Raw genomic sequence first — 20,258 nt, forward strand, 5'->3', positions numbered from 1 at the left:
GGGGTCCTGAGGCTAACTGCTATGGTAATAAAGTTTACTGTAAATGCATTTTTATTGCATAGGATTCATGCCAGGGGTCATATTAATGGATATCAGCTCCAGAGCTCCAGAGATTCCCGGCATCAATCCTATGCAGAAAAATGCATTTTATTTCTAAGTCCTATCTCGCCACTTCTCTGCAGGTTTCCAACACCTTCCCTTTTTCTGGCGTGAGGATTTTGTGATAAAATCACCATTCTATAGCGGCGATAGGCGTTGATAGCCTAATGACTGCCACTAGAATTGCGAGAGTTTAGGAAAATGCCGAAAAGTGGCGATAAGTGGCATTTCACTGCTGCCTCTGTGAATTTTTTTATGAGCAATTTTGTTTGAGGCGATTCAGGGGTCTATGCACTAAGCAGCAAAAAAAAGCATTAGCCAGTTTTTGAACTAGCCATGTTTTTGGCGTGTTAAACTCGCTGTATGCTGTAAGGGCCGAATCCCTGGCGAATGAATGCGCCACCACCATTTGATAAAATTGCGAGTAACCTGTGGCGAGACAGCTGCCTGGCGAGAATGTCTGAGATTCAGAGAGAGAGAGAGTGGGTCAGAGAGAGAGAGAGAGAGTCTGAGAGAGAGTTAGTCTGAGAGTCTGAGAGAGAGTGAGTCTGAGAGTCTGAGAGAGAGTGTCTGAGAATCTGAGAGAGAGTGTGAGTCTGAGAGAGAGTGGGTCTAAGAGTCTGAGAGAGAGGTCTGAGAGTCTGAGAGAGAGAGAGTGAGTGAGAGAGAGAGAGAGTGAGTCTGAGAGTCTGAGAGAGTGGGTCTGAGAGTCTGAGAGAGAGAGAGAGAGAGAGAGAGAGAGAGAGAGAGAGAGAGAGAGAGAGAGAGAGAGAGAGAGAGTGGGTCTGAGACTCTGAGAGAGAGAGTGAGTCTGAGAGAGAGAGTTGGTCTGAGAGTCAGAGAGAGAGAGTGGGTCTGAGAGTCTGAGAGAGAGAGAGTGGGTCTGAGTCTGAGAGAGAGAGAGTGAGTCTGAGAGTCTGAGAGAGAGTGAGTCTGAGAGAGAGAGTGAATGAGAGTCTGAGAGAGAGTGAGTCTGAGAGTCTGAGAGAGAGAGTGAGTGAGAGAAAAGTGAGTCTGAGAGAGAGAGTGAGTCTGAGAGAGAGAGTGAGTCTGAGAGAGAGAGTGAGTCTGAGAGAGAGAGTGAGTCTGAGAGTCTGAAAGAGAGTCTGAGAGTCTGAGAGTCTGAGAGAGAGTGGGTCTGAGAGTCTGAGAGAGAGTGGTCTGAGAGCCTGAGAGAGAGACTGAGTCTGAGAGTCTGAGAGAGAGTGAGTCTTAGAGAGAGAGTGAATGAGAGTCTGAGACAGAGTGAGTCTGAGAGTCTGAGACAGAGAGAGTGAGTGAGAGAGTGAGTCTGAGAGTCTGAGAGAGTGGGTCTGAGAGTCTGAGAGAGAGTGAGTCTGAGAGAGAGAGTGGGTCTGAGAGTCTGAGAGAGAGAGTGAGTCTGAGAGAGAGAGTGAGTCTGAGAGAGATAGTGAATCTGAGAGAGAGAGAGTGAGTCTGAGAGAGAGCGTGAGTCTGAGAGAGAGAATGAGTCTGAGAGAGTGAGTCTGAGAGTCTGAGAGAGAGTGGGTCTGAGAGTCTGAGAGAGAGTGAGTCTGAGAGTCTGAGAGAGAGTGTCTGAGAATCTGAGAGAGAGTGTGAGTCTGAGAGAGAGTGGGTCTAAGAGTCTGAGAGAGAGAGAGTCTGAGAGTCTGAGAGAGAGAGTGAGTCTGAGAGAGAGAGAGTGGGTCTGAGAGTCTGAGAGAGAGAGTGGGTCTGAGAGTCTGAGAGAGAGAGTGGGTCTGAGTCTGAGAGAGAGAGAATCTGAGAGTCTGAGAGAGAGAGTCTGAGAGAGAGAGAGTGGGTCTGAGAGTCTGAGAGAGATAGTGGGACTGAGAGTCTGAGAGAGAGATTGGGTCTGAGAGTCTGAGAGAGAGAGTGAGTCTGAGAGCCTGAGAGAGAGTGGGTCTGAGAGTCAGAGAAAGAGTCTGAGAGAGAGAGAGTGTGTCTGAGATTCAGAGAGAGAGAGAGTGGGTCAGAGAGAGAGAGAGAGAGAGAGAGAGAGTCTGAGAGAGAGAGTGAGTCTGAGAGTCTGAGAGAGAGTGAGTCTGAGAGTCTGAGAGAGAGTGTCTGAGAGTCTGAGAGAGAGTGTGAGTTTGAGAGAGAGTGGGTCTGAGAATCTGAGAGAGAGAGAGTGGGTCTGAGAGAGAGAGTGAGTCTGAGAGAGAGAGAGTCTGAGAGTCTGAGAGAGAGTGTGAGTCTGAGAGAGAGTGGGTCTGAGAGTCTGGGAGAGAGAGAGTGGGTCTGAGAGTCTGAGAGAGAGAGTGAGTCTGGAGTCTGAGAGAGAGAGTGAGTCTGAGAATCTGAGAGAGAGTGAGTCTGAGAGTCTGAGAGCGAGAGTGAGTCTGAGAGAGAGAGTGGGTCTGAGAGAGTGAGTCTGAGAGTCTAGAGAGAGTGGGTCTGAGAGAGAGAGAGAGTCTGAGAGAGAGAGAGTGTGTCTGAGATTCAGAGAGAGAGAGAGAGTGGGTCAGAGAGAGAGAGAGAGAGTCTGAGAGAGAGTGAGTCTGAGAGTCTGAGAGAGAGTGTGTCTGAGAGTCTGAGAGTGAGTGTCTGAGAATCTTAGAGTGTGAGTCTGAGAGAGGGTGGGTCTGAGAGTCTGAGAGAGAGAGAGTGGGTCTGAGAGTCTGAGAGAGAGTGAGTCTGAGAGAGAGAGAGTCTGAGAGTCTGAGAGAGAGTGTGAGTCTGAGAGAGAGAGAGTCTGAGAGTCTGAGAGAGAGAGTGTGAGTCTGAGAGAGAGTGGGTCTGAGAGTCTGAGAGAGAGAGAGTGGATCTGAGAGTCTGAGAGAGAGATTGAGTCTGAGAGAGAGTGAGTCTGAGAGAGAGAGTGAGTGAGAGTCTGAGAGAGAGTGAGTCTGAGAGTATGAGAGAGAGAGTGAGTCTGAGAGTCTGAGAGAGAGAGTGAGTCAGAGTCTGAGAGAGAGAGAGTGGGTCTGAGAGTCTGAGAGAGAGAGTGGGTCTGAGAGTCTGACAGAGAGAGTGGGTTTGAGAGTCTGACAGAGAGAGTGAGTCTGAGAGAGAGAGAGTCAGAGAGAGAGAGTGGGTCTGAGAGTCAGAGAGAGAGAGTGGGTCTGAGAGTCTGAGAGAGAGAGAGAGTGGATCTAAGAGTCTGAGAGAGAGTGGGTCTGAGAGAGAGTGAGTTTGAGAGTCTGAGAGTGGTTCTGAGAGAGTGTGAGTCTGAGAGTCTGAGAGAGAGAGTGAGTCTGAGAGAGAGAGTCAGAGAGAGAGAGTGGGTCTGAGAGTCTGAGAGAGAGAGTGGGTCTGAGAGTCAGAGAGAGAGTGGGTCTGAGAGTCTTAGAGAGAGAGTGGGTCTGAGAGTCTGAGAGAGTGAGTCTGAGAGTCTGAGAGAGAGTGGGTCTGAGAGAGAGAGAGAGAGAGAGAGAGAGAGAGTCTGAGAGAGAGAGTGGGTCTGAAAGTCTGAGAGAGAGAGTGGGTCTGAGAGTCTGAGAGAGAGAGAGTGGGTCTGAGAGAGAGAGAGTGCGTCTGAGAGTCTGAGAGAGAGAGTCTGAGAGAGAGTGTGAGTCTGAGAGTGAGAGAGAGAGTCTGAGAGTCTGAGAGAGTGTGAGTCTGAGAGAGAGAGTGGGTCTGAGAGTCTGAGAGAGTGAGAGAGAGAATGGGTCTGAGATTCTGAGTGAGAGAGTGGGTCTGAGAGTCTGAGAGAGAGAGAGTGAGTCTGAGAGTCTGAGAGAGAGTGGGTCTGAGAGTCTGAGAGAGAGAGTGGGTCTGAGAGTCTGAGAGAGAGAGTGAGTCTGAGAAAGAGAGTGGGTCTGAGAGTCTGAGAGAGAGAGTGGGTCTGAGAGTCTGAGAGAGAGATTGGGTCTGAGAGTCTGAGAGAGAGATTGGGTCTGAGAGTCTGAGAGAGAGAGTGGGTCTGAGAGTCAGAGAGAGAGAGTGGGTCTGAGAGAGAGAGAGTGGGTCTGAGAGTCTGAGAGAGAGAGTCTGAGAGAGAGTGTGAGTCTGAGAGTGAGAGAGAGAGTCTGAGAGAGTGTGAGTCTGAGAGAGAGAGAGTGGGTCTGAGAGTCTGAGTGAGTGAGAGAGAGAGTGGGTCTGAGAGTCTGAGAGAGAGAGTGGGTCTGAGAGTCTGAGAAAGAGAGAGTGGGTCTGAGAGTCTGTGAGAGAGAGAGAGTGAGTCTGAGAGTCTGAGAGAGAGTGGGTCTGAGAGTCTGAGAGAGAGAGTGGGTCTGAGAGTCTGAGAGAGAGAGAGTGAGTCTGAGAGAGAGAGTGGGTCTGAGAGTCTGAGAGAGAGAGTGGGTCTGAGAGTCTGAGAGAGAGATTGGGTCTGAGAGTCTGAGAGAGAGATTGGGTCTGAGAGTCTGAGAGATAGAGTGGGTCTGAGAGTCTGAGAGAGAGTGGGTCTGAGAGAGAGAGTGGTTCTGAGAGTCAGAGAGAGAGTGGGTCTGAGAGTCTGATTTCCCTCCCCCCTGCCCGATTTCTGTGCGTGTGCGCGTGTGCATGCGCACAGACAACAACCCACAGTCAGTCATAGTCACCCACCACCCAAGAGTCAGTCAGTCAAAGAGAAGCAGTTCCAGCCATCACATTAGTGGTGAGTTCATTAAATGTTTGACCAAATATAGCAGGCTAATTTTTATGTTGATAATTTTGGATGGCCCTCGAATGATTTTATAAATATCAAAATGGCCCTTGGCAGAAAAAAGGTTCCCCACCCCTGCGCTAAGGTAATGAAGTGGCTTTCTTTTTTTTTTTTTTTTAACATCTACAGGTTTTAATAAACTTCAGATGCCTGCCATCTTATTTCTTTTTTTTTTTTTTTTTAACATTTTTATTAGGTAACAGGCAAGTTTACAGGCAAATTTCACATCACAGTATCCTAAAGCACTTTGATTTTCAAATTTTCCATACTGGAGTGGGGGGGGGGAGTGAACCGCCAAGAGTGGCGCGACCTCTGGGTCACCGGGTGACCAGGGGAGCGAGAGGTCTGAAAAAGAGAGGGGGGGATAAGAGGGGAGGGAAGGGTGGGTATGGGGATAGGGGGAGGGGGAGGGCGTCCTTCAGGGTGTGGCCTGGGTGGTCATAGTTTCTCCTATCGGGTTCTCTCGGGAGTCAGTGAGTCTCCCAGGGTTCCCAGATTTTGTAATGACTTGTAGTCTTGCGTTTGAGAAACGCCGTCAGACGTTCCATAAGCATTATGTCGTCTATTCTTCTCTTAACCGCCTGGATAGAGGGGGGAGAGATCTTTTTCCAGGAGAATGCCACAGAGCACCTAGCCGCGGTAAGGATGGAGGAGATTAATTTTCCTACTGGGCGGTCAATTTCCTCAATTGGCCTGCCCAGGAGAAAGGTCAGTGGATCTGGGGCTAATGTGAGGCTAGTTACCTCTCGGATTAAAGTTTGGATAGAAAGCCAAAATTTTTGGATTTTTGGGCATGACCACCAAATGTGGGCCATGTCTCCTCTCTGTCCACTGCCTCTCCAACATAGATCTGAGGCCAGGGGGTAGATTTGCTTCAATCTAACTGGGGTAAGATACCAGTGGAACATGATTTTGTAGATATTCTCTTTTGTTGTGATACAGATGGAAGTTCCTGAAGCAGCGTCCCATATATCCTCCCAGTCTTCTCTATCTATGTCTATACTCAGTTCCGCCGCCCACTTGGACATGTAGTCGTGAGTGGAGGGGCCTGCTGTTCTCTCCATCCCAGCGTATATATTAGAGATCAAAGCCGTTTGATGTGTACTAGTTCGGCAGAGTCTCTCAAAGTTGGTGAGGGGAGGATACTCAAATTTTGGGGACAGTTTTTGAAGAAAATGTCTAATTTGGAGATACTTAAATGGGCTCAATTCTGGGGCTTCGTATTTTGTTCGTATTTCTTGAAAGTTCAGCAACCTTCCATCGCTCAGTAGGTCGGCGACCACCCTAACCATCTTCAGGCGGAAATAGTCGAACTGCTTTGGTTCACATCCTTGGGGGAAGTGGGGGTTGTTGTGGATCGGAGTAAGCAGCGAGCCTGGGGTAGTTAGTTTAAACTTTGATCTGCATTTCCGCCAGACTTCCCAGGTGTGTTTGGTGGGACCAAGGTCGAACCTACGGGGTGATTTATCCCCCTTGTCTATGCACCAAAGGAGGGCCTGCAGAGAAGGCGTTTTAACGTAGTGGGATTCAATATCTCGCCAGCAATAGAGACCCGGATCCGCGTTCCACACTACGGCCTGCCTCAACTGGGCCGCTAAATAGTACTTTGTAATATCTGAGACACCCATCCCCCCTCTTCCTCTTGACGTCAGAAGGACCGATCTGGCCACCCTGGGCCTTTTGCCCTTCCAGATGAATTTGAACATTTTATTCTGGATGTTCTTAAGTTCAGGGCTGGGAACATGGATCGGGAGTGTCTGGAAATATTATAGCAATCTGGGGAGTATATTCATTTTTACCGAGATCATCCTTCCGATCCATGAGATCTGGTAGTCTTCCCATTTGTCCAGATCTTTTTTGATTTTCACGAATAGGGCCGGGTAATTATATTTATACAATGATTGGTAGTTGCCTGATACATTCACTCCCAGATATTTAATGTATGAGGAACTCCATCTATAGTTAAAGTTCAGTTTCAGTAAATTAACTTCCGATTCTGGCACATTTAAGTGTAGGGCTTCTGATTTGTCGTTATTAATTTTGTAGTCCGAAATTTTGCCGAACTCCACCAATTCTTTATGTAGGTTGGGAAGTGATGTTTGAGGGTGGATTAGGGACAGTATTATATCGTCGGCAAAAAGCGAGATTTTGAAATTTGTATCTCCAATTGGTACACCCTGAATGTTTATGCTGGGGTTCGATCGTCAGGGCGAAGAGGAGAGGGGACAAAGGACAAAGGACAGCCCTGCCTTGTACCATTCGTTATTGGAAATCTCTGCGCTGTGCCTCCCGGGAGTTTGATTACCGCCAAAAGATTTTGGTACAGTGCTCGGACCCCCTATAGGAATGAGTCTTTGAAGCCAAATTTTTGTAAGGTTTTGTCTAAGAATATCCAATTGATTCTGTCAAACGCCTTCTCTGCATCTAAGCTCAGGAGAACTGCCTTGGTGTTTGTAAGGTTTATGTGTTCTATTATATTTATAATTTTGCGGGTGTTGTCTGAGGCCTGACGGCCCGAGACAAATCCCACTTGATCGTTATGGATAAGTCTGGGTAGGATGGGGTTTAATCTGTTAGCTAGTATTTTGCTATATAGTTTTAGGTCGTTGTTCAACAGCGATATGGGGCGGTAACTCCCACATTGCATTGGGTCTCTCCCCTCTTTGTGAATTATTGCTAGGTTAGCCATAGACATCGATGCTGGTATGGGGTCACCTTCCATAAAGGAGTTGAACAAGTCCAGTAAGTAAGGAGATAGGGACGGGAGAAACCTCTTATAGTAGGCGTTTGTGAATCCATCAGGGCCGGGGGCTTTGGATAGTTTAAGAGCTTTTACCGCATCTGCCAATTCCTCTTTTGTAATTTTCCCATTAAGTGTCTCGTTCTCCTTCTCCGTCAAGGATGGGAGGTTGCAGCTATCTAGATAATTCGAGACTGCCGTAAGCCTTGATGCTCTATTATTTTCCTCTTGGGTTTTGAGGTTGTACAATTTGGTATAAAATATAGTGAATTCCTCCGCAATGTGTCTGTCATTAAATAATATATGACCTGACCTATTCTTGATCGCAGTTATTTGGGACCTCTTTTGTACCCCTCTTAATTTACTGGCCAATAGTCTGTCAGCTTTGTTGCCCTTATCATAGTATCTCTGGTTAGTCCATCGAAGGGCTTTTTCGACATCCTCGAGTTGGATCTTTTTCAACTCGTTTCTGGCGGCTGTTAAGGTTTTGTATATTTTCCCCGAGGGGTTGGATTTGTGTTGCTGTTCTAGTTTGATTATTTTCTCTGTCAAGTCTTTGAGTAGTATTGCCTTAGTTTTTTTCCTATGGGATGCTATGGAGATAAAAGTACCTCTGATGGTTGCCTTATGGGCTTCCCATAGTACCGCAGAGGATGGGACTGAACCTGAGTTGTTCCTGAAGTACTCTGAAAGGGCTGTCTTGATTTCTCTCTCTATTTCCGGGTGATTCAATAGTGAATCGTTTAGTTTCCAGTTAAATGCGCTCGACTTTGTGAACGGAACTGAGAGAGTTAGAGAGATAGGGGCATGATCCGACCATGTGATCTGGCCTATATCCGTTTTTTGGGAGGCATCCAAGACGTTCTTGGTTGTAAAGAGGTAATCAATGCGAGAATAGGTCTGGTGGGGTGCGGAGTAAAAGGTATAGTCCCTTTGGCCCTTATGTTGGGATCTCCAAACGTCCACTAGGGAAAATTCCTTGATAATTGCTCTAAATGCTGTACCCATCTTTAGGGATAGTACCGTATGTGGGCGGTTAAGAGGGAGTGTCTTATCCTCCAGTGGGTGTAAGGCCATGTTTAGGTCGCCCCCCCACTATCAGTGAGGGTAGGTAGGTAGGGTCGATTGTGTTTAGGACTGTTCTCAAGAACTCTGCTTGGTTCTCGTTTGGTGCATAGAGGTTTACCAGGGCGATCGCCGTGCCTACCAGTGAGCCATATACCACAAGAAATCTACCCCCTGGGTCTGAAACTTTTTTGACAAAATTGAATGTAGTTCCCTGGCGGATTAAGATGGCTACCCCTCGTTTCTTGCTACTGAACGAGGCATAATAGCCCAGCGGGAATGTATTATTAAATATTTTAGGCGGCTCGTGGTCTGTGAAGTGTGTCTCCTGGAGGAAGATAATATCTCCTTGGGATCTTTTAATCTCCTGGAGAGCTAGCTTTCTCTTCCTGTGACTCTGTAGCCCTTTAACGTTAAGGGAGATAACTTTGATTGGGGCCTGTCTAGCCATTTTTGTTATCTCTGAAGGGGTCTTTGCGGATCACCCCTTTCCCAACCGGGGGACCGTGATTGATTACTGTGTCTGCGGGATAGGAAGGTACATCTCTAGCGGAAGAGGGTGGCCTAGTGTCTGGACCTGGGTCAGCAGTGTCGGGGGGGTGGAGGGGGTTGAAGGGAAGGGGGTGGGCGGGAGGGGTAAAGGACTGCTGGGACAGCACCAGCAGGCAGAAAGATAGAGGATGGGGGCCTGAGGGCGCCCCCAATAGAGTGTAGCCGGGTTTGCGTACCGGCATTCGGACTTAGGGTCCTTGGGGGTAGACCCGGGAGTACGGCCTGGCTCGTCCAGGAGGGTGTGGACCCCTTAGTGGTTTCTTCAGAATCATTTTCCCTGTGTGTATATAGTCGACAGGGAAAAGGAGAGAGAGGGGGGAGGTGGGCGGAATGGGAGGTGTGGGGGGGGGAGGGGGGCAGGCGGGGGGGGAGGGGGGGAAAGAGGGGTGGGGGGGAGGGCGGGGCAAGGGGGTGGGAAAGAGGGAAGGATAGGTGTTCCTTAGTGGGGTAGGGATGGCCTGTGATTTTCGAGTGGAACAGTTGATCTTCTGCATAGATACAGTATACTGCTGCGGCCGAGTTTATTCGAGCATTTGCCCGTTCTCGGCCGCAGCAGTAACCTGGCGCGCGCCGGAGGGTGCCGGGCGCGCGCCGAAGCCTCGGAGGAGAGGCCCGCCGATCGGGTCTTCCCCCTCTCCTTACCGGGTCCGCCGGGTCCCCCGGAACGTCCCGCCGCCGTCGTGACATCCACGCGACACCAGGGCTCCCTCGGGGAGCCCTGGGCACGCGTACAGGCGGCACAGCCACCCGATGATGCATGACCGCGCATCGGTGATGCGCGGCACGCTGAGGGAGTGCGGCTCGCAAGCCGGGACATTTCCCGGCTTGCGGAATGAGCCGCACTCGGATAAAGTGTGCCGCCTGTGTACATTCAGGTAACGCAAACAGTGGTTTCCCAGCATGGCTGACCAGTTATAACAACGAGTCCCTCTGGAGAAACGTTTTGACCTTAACATCATATTTAATTTTTTATTTTTTTAACTCTAACAAGCATAAACCATAATGAACACACAACTATCTTATACAGTGCCTATTCTGAAGGGCTAATTTGCTGACAGAGGAGGGCTGTCTGCAGGTCACTTAGCCGACCTCTTGTTTGTGACTCCTGTTTGCATCATGTCGTTTCTGGTAGTGCCTTTATTGCGGGGTGGGACGGCCTTTATATGTCAGCTTTTACTTTTGGGCCTAGCGGTGGGGAGATTGTGCCGAGCTTGCATATTTCCGCGCCTGGGGGCACGCGTGGAGCGGGGGAGGAGGGGGGGGCAGCGGTGCATCAAGTTGTGTTATTTACCAAAGTGCCCGCGTGTCCGCCATTTTATCTCGTTAGCTGCTAGTGGGGTAGGCGGGCGCCAGTATGATTTATGGTCGTGGAGGGTGGAGGTGGGTGCCCAGGCGGACGCATGGTGGTCGCATGGAGGGGGGGGGGGAGGCAAGGGCGGGGGGACAGAGGGGGGGGCGAGTGAGGCCAGGGGGGGCGTCAGAGGGGCACGCGGGGATGGGGGGGGGAGAGGAGGCCGGTTCAAATTGGTCGCTCAGAGGATTTGCACTCTACAGTGCACACATATCATTTAACAGGGCTAATATTTACAGAGTACTTGAGCACTCATGCCTGATCTGCTTACTGCGAGACACATGGGGTATGGGAGGGGAAGTGAAAGGGGGGGAGGGGAAAGGGGAGGGGAAAAGGGGGGGAAAAGTGGGGGGGAGAGATGGGGGGGAGAAGGGGGGAGAGGAGGGGGGGAGAAGGGGGGAGAGGAGGGAGGGAGAAGGGGGGGAGAGGAGGGGGAGGAAGAAGAGGGGGGGAGGGAGGGAAGAGGGGGGGAGGAGGGAGAGTGGGGGGGAGGAGGGATGGGGGAGGAGGGGGGGGAGAGGGGGGAGGGGAAAGGGGAGGGGGGGAGAGGGCACGAGGGGGCAAGGTACGCTTCTATGGATATGGATGATCGACAGTCTTTCTGCGTGGCTCATAGAGTCTAGCCCCGTCCAGATCCCTCCCACCCCCCCCACCCCCCACAGACCGTCTTCAGGAACAGGAACGGCTCTCTGCAGCTGGCGCTGCGGCGTCCTCCCGCCGATTCTGCACAAGAGAGGGGATCCCCCTCGGATCACTAGTGCTCTCGCGAACGCCTCCATCTCCTCCGGGCACCTCAAGGTTAAAAATTTCCCATTCTTGCTGGCCGTTAGTCTAAATGAAAATCCCCACCTGTAGCGGACGCCACTTTCTCGCAGGAGCAGCGTTAAAGGTTTGATTTCCTTTCACCTGTTAACGGTGGTTATGGACAGGTCGCTGTAGACTTGTATTCTTTCCTCTTGGAAGATAATGTCTCCTTTTTCTCGGCAAGCTGTCAGGATTCGTTCCTTGGTGGTGTAGCTTTGGAATTTTACAATCAGGTCTCTTCTTCTGTTCGGGTCCTCCGACCTGGGGCCAAGGGCTCGATGAGCCCGGTCTATCTCCATGTCTCTGGGTTCCACATCGCCGCACAGGGAGGAGAAAAGTTCCCGAAGGTACGGCCGGATGAGATCAGGGAGAACAGCCTCAGGTACGTTGCGGATCCGCAAGTTCTGTCTTCTGTCCCTGTTCTCCTGGTCTTCTATCGCGTCTTTTAGGCCCGTCACTTCTTTCCCCAGTCGAAATACTTCGTCTTCAGCCTCCATTAGCCTCTGAAGAGTCTCTCCCTGTTTTGTCTCGAGCTCGGTGGTTCTCTCGGTGAGGCCTGAGATCTCCTCCTTGAGCTCCGTGATGGCTGTCTTGAGATCCTGTTGCAGTGAGGAATGAAGTTTGTTGTGGAGGGATGTCATAAAATCCTCAAGGTATTCTTTTGTTATTACCTCTCCACGGTTGTGGCGGTCGCTTGCAGAGGTGGGGGAGCCGCGTGCGTTAGCGCCGTCTTGGTTGTCGGGTGTTGCGCCTGGGCTTCTCTGCGTCGGCGGAAAGTATTTAGTTACCGCCGGAGTTGAGGCTTTTTTCTGTCGCGACTGCATTGTCGCGGTGTTCCCCCTTCTAGGTATGTTTGCTTGGAGCCGTAAGGTTAGAGGAAAGGTGGTGGTCCAGGGGGGGTGAGACGTAAGGGTGGTGCAGGCACCTGGGGGTCCTTATGGGGGGGGCGAGACAGAGTTATTTATTTATTTGTTTATTCTGTGGTGTTGTGTCAGGGCAGCTGCATTGGTGTGAGACTCAGTGCTTTTGGTAGCAGTGGGAATTCTTCCCTAGGCAGGTACAGTACTCTGTTATTACTGCACTTTGTGGGGTGCTGGTACCTCCGTGTGGGGCCCCTTTAAAATGTCCGCCTCTCCCTCTCAGCCACTATACCAGCGCTCCCCTCCTCCCAGCGCTCCCCCCCTCACAGCTCCTCCGATCCTGGCTTTATTTATTTATTTGCTTACCGCTCGCGCCGCGGGAGGCTGGTGCGAGCGTCTCTTTCACTGCAGGAGCAGGGGGAGCTCCGTCCCCTTCTGCCGCTGATTCCCCGGCCTCAGACCTCACGGGGCTCACAGCGCTTCGCCGTCCCTTCTTCCCGTCGGGCCCGCGCCTCACAGGGGGGTCTCCCCGAGCTTCCCGTCGGATCGCCCGAATCAGGCTGTCAGGGGCTCAGCAGTGCGCCGGAGCTGGGTCCGGAAAGGTCAGGGGGAAAATGTTTATTCTTGTGATTATGCTCCGGGGTCCACGGGACTCTCTTAGAACGCGGCCATGTCGCGTGACGTCACCGGAAGCCCCAATGAAGTGGCTTTTAAATGCATTTTTCCTGCCTCGGATGCATGCCGGGGGGCTCCGGTGCTGGTATTAATGGTATCAGCTCAGGAGACCCCGGCATCAATCCCAGCCAGGAAAAAGGCCAAAAAAAATTCTAAGTGCCGATCCGCCGCTCATTAGCAGCCTCTCACCATCAACTTGCCTCCTTTTGTGGCGTGCCGGATTCGGCATAAAAACAGCATTCTAGAGTGGCGAATAGCGGCGCAAAGCTACTCGCCACTACTAGATTACAGTGTGGCGGAGAAAATGTCTATTTGAGTCGAAAAGTGCCTTCTCGCCTCGCCAATGGCGGAAAAAAAAAACGCCAAACACATTGGCGTTTTTTTATTCTCGCCACGTTTTCACCCCTTACTGAATAGGGGTAGGCATTTTTGACGTGAAACGGGCGAGAAGTCACCGCTTACTGCATGAGGCCCTCAGTCTTTTATCACCCGGTTATCACCGCTTACTGAATAGTAGTAGGCATTTTGGGGGATAAGTGCTCGATAAGTGGCTTATGAACGCTTACTGCATAGTCCTCTTAGTCTGCACTTGGCACTCGGGAGAGCTCATTCTAACCCTACAAACACTTACATTTTAAATCATTATATTCTGAAATGAAAATCAGATTTTAAAACCATAAACTGTGTTAGAAATGGCCTCTTTAAGTAAAAAAAAAAAAAAACACAATGAAAGGAAATATGTTGATCACTATAGACCGCTAATTAAAAGCTACAGTATGAGATTTGTAAAATAGCCTCATCTAGCTTAACTGCTAAGTACAGCTGTTCTTGGGAACAGCTCTGGACGATCCCCTGATTATTAACCTGTTAAAAAATGTTTTAAAAATGAAGTGAGTAAATGGGATTGCTGATTTAGTTTCTATTTATTCTTCTGATTCATACTTTTAAAGTTTCCAGTTGAGACTTTTAGCACAAGCTCCTAGCAAACCATTTGTTAATCTTCTAATCTCAATTCTTCTTTTTTCACTCTCTGGACAGGACAATATTTACTATGGGAGTCAAATTACTTCACCAAAACGCAAGCTCTTGATTGGAGAATCTCCTCCAACTAAAGAACAGTCACTTATTAATATAACTATTAATAATAATAATACTTTTATTACGCAGTGTAACAGTTTACTAACACTGGACTTTAACTATTTCAGTGACATTACCAGTAGGCTGTAATTCGTTTGTACTTTTGTAAATTGTGAGGTGCAAGTGTCATACATTTCAAACACAGACATTTCTTTACTCTAAAGGTTCTTTTTAATTCAGAGTACTGTATGTCACATACAGTACTAAAAAAAAAGAACAAATTTGCCCTAAAGGGAGGGTGTTATATGGCGAAATCTGTTATTAAATGAACAGTTTGTAGAATAGTACAATATCTCTGCATTGATGCAGAAAGCCTTCCTTTTTTTTGTAAGTACATGTCTAGATGAAACAACATTATCCAGCAAATTACATTAATATTTTCTCATCCAGAATATTTCCATGTTATTTCTATACAATTTATACATTCACACAAATTTTCATGAAAAGCGTGCAGGTGAAAGGAAGCAAGGACATTAGGCCTTTCGAGTGCACATTTTTTTATGGTTTGCACTAAATTTGCCATTATTTCCCACATGACTAATATCTTCATAAGTTATGACTACATAGGCTATATATGTAACAGAAAAGAAGATTACATTGCAGACTTAAATTATCCTCCAGTATTTTATTATACCGGATATGATCTATATTGATGGTGTACTAATGTTATATATTTCTCAGTTATGCTTTCCAAGCTTTCACAGCACTCATCAGCTCCAAGCGCTTTCATGCTATAAATGCCAAGACATTTTTTTTACTTAGACTATAGTTTATTGTTTATTACATACTTCTCTATGGCACAGAGTGTTAGTGAGTTATTGTTTTTTATAGCTGGGTCTCCCCATTGATTTTTTTAAAATTCTATAGTCAAATATTTAGATATGAAATTACATAGATATATTAAATCCAGTTAATTTGTAAACAAAACAGAATTTAAATTGACTACGATTTCATTGCCTTACACACAGTTCCAATATATCAAAAATTGCATTCTAGGAGTGCAGTTTCCTTTTTTATAGTCAAATATATTACCTTTCTCAGTAGTAATTGATATGAATGAAATAGAGCTTTGAATTAACGGTTTTTCTTCATCAGCAGCCATACCGGACATATTTGACATATTGTAATGGTATTTTTTATTTTAGAGGGGTTTTTTTTTTTAAGTCTTCCAATCTACTGTATAAAGAATTATATGTTTTGTGTTAGCAAAAAAAAAAAATTCTGTTCTTAACTTATCCAATTTATCTAATCACTTAATGCCAGTAAACTACAAATACAGTAACACAGAATAAAAAGAACAGAATATAGAGTGGAGCTTTTTTTTAATGTCTCCCAGCTCTAAAACAGGGAAAATAAATGTGTTCGATTTAATAAAGAAAATAATCCCATTGAGCTCAATGGGAAATGTTTTTAATTAGTATTATTGGTGTTATTTTTCCTTCTGTTTTGCAAATTGAGAAATTTGATAAATATTGTGCACTGTGTGTATTAACATAAGTGATATGCATTAATAACTGTGGATGATGAAGGATTGTTATTATTAGGGATAAGTGCTATTAAAGGGAAAGTCCAGCAGGGAAACAGTTGCGTGGTGACTAGGTTAAATGTAGCTCATATACAAATTTTTCTTTAAATCGGACAAGTATAAGTATTTTAAACTTTAAAATATTTATGGTAAACATGCTAAGTCAAATTGCCCCTATAAAAAACTCTTTCAAACACTGCTCTTCATTGTATAATACCAGTTACAGGCTTTTCGGTACCATAGCACAGCGATGTGCAAAGTGGGGATCGATCCCCCCAGGGGGGGCATGAGAATTTCAAGGGGGGTGTGGCGGATACAGAGGCCCCATGCTCTTCCCCAAGGCATTTAATTTAAATGCCGGGGAGGCCTCTGTAACTCTCTTACCTGGTCTCTGCACGGTTTTCGTCGACGCATCGCCATGGCAATGCATAGTCAAATGATGCCGCGTGGTCATGTGACGTCATGCGTCGCCATAGTGACGCTTATCAAATGACGCAGCGGGGTCACGTGACATCACATGACCTGCGACGTCATTTGACTCCGAGTCTTAGGAGAGGGAGGGCGCGAATGTTGCTGCTCCCGGCAAGGGGGCCGCAGCTCAAGAAGTTTGCGCACCCCTGCTGTAACATACAGTTTTTATTTATAGCTAGTGTAACGGGTTTTCCCCCCCCCAATCGCAGATATGGTGTGGGTGCGGAGAACATACGTGTTACCAGGTGTGTGTGGTGCGTTACCTGTTGGCTCACAGGAGGGCTGAGCTTCCGCCACGGGGAACCTGGGGCAATTACAACACTATGGACAACCACTTACAATAGGTGCAGCGCCTCCACCTGCGATGGCTCCCACCAAAGGGGGAGTGGATCCTCGCAGGACAAACACAATGATCACATACACAATGGGGTATAATAACTAAGGACTTTACTAACATGTAATACGACACATCACATTCATAACATAACCTGTGTCCCTCTCAGGAGGAGACACTTACCGTGACGTCTCGCAGGACGATTCCCCAACACTAGGTGATCCCACCCAGTGTCCAAAGAACCCCACCCAATGTCCCGCACTCTTGCAGAGAGTCAATGGGTGACTGCGCAGTCACTATTAAGCTAAGGGCCCGGTGGTGCACTTATGTATCAGATACCTGCCGAGCACTCCGGTGCTCGGATCAGCAACGCTTCACAAAGGGTCAGACGCGTGATGAATCCGTCTGATCCTATCCTGGCGATATTCTCTGTGACCCCAACGTGGGTCCAAACTCCTTCACTGGAACCGCAGCATCCGCTGAGTCCCTCACTAACACAATAGCAACATGACACATACTGCACTATAGGCGTCCCTATAACACAGCATCCTTAAGTGGCTTAAGGGTCAACTTCTAGGGCATTCGGGGTTGCCTATCCTATATAGGTAGGTCTTGTACCCACCCTACTCTTAATACGGGCCCTGGGCCATGGCTCCCCGGATTGGCTACCGCTATGAACCCCCCCAGTTGCCTCGTACTACGCGCAACGCCGCCCTGGGCAATGGCTCCCCGGATTGGTTACCGCTATGAACCCCCTCAGTTGCCTCGTCACTCGCAACAAGGACCCTGGGCTATGGCTCCCCGGACTGGTTACCGCTATGAACCCCCCAGCTGTCTCGTGCCACTAATTCACCGAAAGCCTGCCGCCATGCGTCTGCAGACTAACCTCAGCCCCCTTTATCCCTGGCTATTCCCCAGCTTTGACTACCATGAGTGACAGGGTCCCTAACCTGAGACTATCGCTGGCAACACTCACACTACTGGGGAATCAGGGCTAACAAGGGCCTTATCTGGGGCCAAGGGGGTGCTGGCCTAGTACAGGGTCCCTCTCTCTGGTACCCTACCTCCTTCCCTTGTCTGCCCCTTCCTCTCACTGACTAGCGTGGTGCAAGCGCGCGAATTGTATCCTTTCCTCCAGCGCAATCCTGCAGCCCTATTGGCTCCTATGAGGCACCTGGTGCCTCCATCGCTAAGCACTATGGGAATTGTAGTCCCTGGGCGCCTGTAATAACATTGGGGCCGCATGCGTGCCTTTCCTACACCTGCACTAACCCCTAATGGCCGCCGCAACCTCTCCCTGTCTATCCCTACTCTCGCGTGACCCTCTAAAGGCTGGCTGTATCCCCTACCTACTTCTGCGCATGCGCGACTCTCCTAGCCTGTTCCTGCCCTCGCGCGACTCTGCCCTGAATCTGGGGCTCTAACTGCGCATGCGCGACTAAGGGGCAATGGCGGCGCCCTGCCCGCCCAGCTCCGGGAGCGTCGGGAGCCCTGCGACGTGCGTGCGGCCTTAGCAACCGGCCGCACGCGTCCCCAGCAACCCCCGAGCCGGGACCTGACTGCTCTCACCGGTTCGATCGCCGCGCGGGGCCGCCATTGGCCTCGGCGGCGCCCGCGATCGAACACCAGGTGAGGGGGGTGCTGCTCAGCAGGGGAGACCTGGCTACACTAGCTTGTGCAGAGTTTGGGGAATACTTTAGGTATTAAGTTGGTGCAACTTGCTCCAAAGCACAGTACAAAAATGGGATTTGCTTAAATTTGTGTTAGTGACATATGCATGACACATTTTAGCCCGGGAGCCAAGACCAACAAACTGACCCAAGAATTAGGTGGCCCACACACCGCACACAAACACACACAGAAGACACATGCATACGCACATCCATAGACACACCATACAATAAGCAAGCTCTATATTCCAGCAAACACACAATAAAGACACACACCAGATAAACACATGAAATACATATGTACACATATTATATAAACATTCCACACATATCCACAGATCGGATACACATGAGATGCACATAGCATGAACAAACACACTATGGGGTCAAACGATGTGGCATGTTCTGAACGGTTTGTCATTTGTGTTATCACAGTATTCAGAAATTATTTGAAACCATCTCAAACCGTGAGGCAGGAAAATGCAAATACCGCTTGGGACAGCAGCAATGAGATCTCAAACTCTGTGAAAGTTGTCCCCATACAATCTGGCCGCAGCTGCACAGAGAGCTGCACATAGAGAGCCGCCTCTCCCTGCACAGCTCTCACAGGTGATCGTAGTGTTTTATTTAAATTTGAATACGTGTACGGGATCAGGGGGTCTACGGAGCTGAACCGCATTCATTTCAGGTCCGGGTCCTCATGCTTCCCGAGTTACAGGCCCGGTCGGTGGCATGCCGGTATTTCCTAAATGTCCCAGTCATGTGACGTGGGACATTTAAACGCACAGGAGATACCAGCACCCAATAACGTGGCCTGTATCTCGGGAAGCAGCGGGTCCCCGAGGGTTGAAATAAATGCGGTTCAGCTCAGGAGACCCCCTGCTCCTGCACTCTAGTATTCACATTTAAATAAAAACAGCTTCATTAACTTAGCGGCTAGCCACTAAGGCAATGAAGGGGTTAAACCTGAGTATCCTTTTTATTGGGGGAAGAAGGGGTGGATGAAGTGGGTAGCTGATTGTTAGGCCTGCTGGGAAAGTTGTGGGAGGAGTTTACTCCTTCACTACCATAGTGGTGGGAACTGCTATTGTAATGATGGGGTTAACCACTCCCGCTACCCACCAGAGAGGCCTACACCCACACTGGGGCAACTCTGCCCTTCATCCAATCCCTCTAACCCCAAGAAACATTAAAAAACACAACACCCTGCTACCCACCTCCTCTACCCCCGGCAACCACTGCCCCTCCCCCCCAACACATGCAGTACAGTAATGGGTAAAAGTACTATTATCCAGGTATGGATAATAGCTTATTTGCCCATTAAAAAACAAACATTATCCAGCCAGCATAAGGTAAATAAAAGTTCTACTTACCCCTGCCAGAATGAAAGCCGTCCTCATCACCGTCCTCCACATCCATTTCCTCCATGGGCAACAACAGTACAATAAAAAAACAAACTATTGGACACTAACCATTAGTAACCGCTATAGTAATTAAGGGGTTAACCTCCCTCCCCTGCTACCCACCTGGGAGGCCTAACCACTCTCCCTGGGGCAACTACCCCCACCATCTACCCATTGATTGGCACAGTGGTACATCATGCCCATATAATATGGACATGATTAGCCTCTATGGCAGTCAATGGGCAACCTAAAAAAATAATACAGCACCAAAAAGATACAACAAATAATAATAAAAAAATCCTTAACAATACAAAAATTTAAAAAAAATCATCTAAACAACACAACTGTTAAATAAACCAAGCAACTAAACAACACAAAAACAACATAAAAACAAGCCCTACATAACAATTAACTAAAAACAAGAAACAAAAATACAAAACATAACAATTAAAAACAAGCATTTGCAAAAAATGTGTTGTCTGTCACTGTATTTATCTATTTATCTATAGCCCGAAATGGGCATAGATAAACACATTGGCAGTCAATTGGCAACCTTAAAAAATCCCCCCGTGGTACACTCACAATCCGATTGGTTCCTATCATGTGATGGCAGCCATTTAAAAAAAAAAGGATTTGACATCATCCTTTAAAGATAATGTCACATCCTTTAAAAAAATGCAAGATGTCATTTGGAACTTCAAACAATCGGCTTGGGGATGTACCATGTAATGCCTCACATGGTATATCTCAAAATCCGATTGGTTGTAGTACCATGTGACGGCAGCCATTTTGTTTTAAGGATGTGACATACCTCCCTTGAGGATGACAAAAAAAGAACCCTGTCACATAATAATAATAATAATAACATGTTCTTGTATAGCGCTGCTAATTTTTATGCAGCACTTTACAGAGACATTTTTGCAGGCACAAGTACCTTTTTTGTTGTTGCCTGAGGCACAGGGAGATAAAGGGACTTGCCCAAGGTCACAAGGAGTCGACACC

The sequence above is a fragment of the Ascaphus truei genome, chromosome 2 (genome assembly GCF_040206685.1).
Source record: "Ascaphus truei isolate aAscTru1 chromosome 2, aAscTru1.hap1, whole genome shotgun sequence".
Classification (NCBI taxonomy): domain Eukaryota; kingdom Metazoa; phylum Chordata; class Amphibia; order Anura; family Ascaphidae; genus Ascaphus; species Ascaphus truei.